General features: G+C 66.8%; 1 protein-coding gene across 1 annotated transcript in view; it reads right to left on the bottom strand.

The window, feature by feature from the left end:
- The window catches only part of KNL1 (kinetochore scaffold 1), a 30,446-nt gene extending 30,107 nt beyond the window's left edge, over positions 1-339 (bottom strand). The window contains 1 exon segment of the mRNA XM_035898529.1: positions 180-339. The gene's annotated coding sequence lies outside the window, so the exon portion shown is untranslated.
- Positions 340-398: the final 59 nt, after the last annotated feature.

Raw genomic sequence — 398 nt, forward strand, 5'->3', positions numbered from 1 at the left:
CCAAGCCCCCCGCCTCTCCTCACCATCTCCGGCTGTTTCCCTCGCCATCCCCGCTGTTCGCTTCGCCCCCCCCCGCCCCGGCGGGGCTGACAGCCCGGCAGCACTGTCCGGAACAACCTCCAGGTACAACATTACACCTCATTCTCTCTTATATCGGCGTTTCCCCAAACGCGAATTACCTCGTATGGATCAGCGCCGCACTTACCGGCCAGTTATCCGGACGATTCCTCTCACGCTTCGAGGCCGCCCCCGGCTCCCGCCACCCCGGCCGGAATCTCCTCAGGCCCGGGCTCGATGCCGCCCAACCCTCTTTCCACCTCGCTCCGCCGGCAGGACCGACCTCCTCCTCCTCCTGCTCCCGCCTTTTGTCTGCCCTCCCCTCACCGCTCCCTGCCCCG

This window comes from Egretta garzetta, unplaced genomic scaffold (assembly GCF_000687185.1).
Source record: "Egretta garzetta isolate BGI_Z169 unplaced genomic scaffold, ASM68718v1 scaffold687, whole genome shotgun sequence".
Classification (NCBI taxonomy): domain Eukaryota; kingdom Metazoa; phylum Chordata; class Aves; order Pelecaniformes; family Ardeidae; genus Egretta; species Egretta garzetta.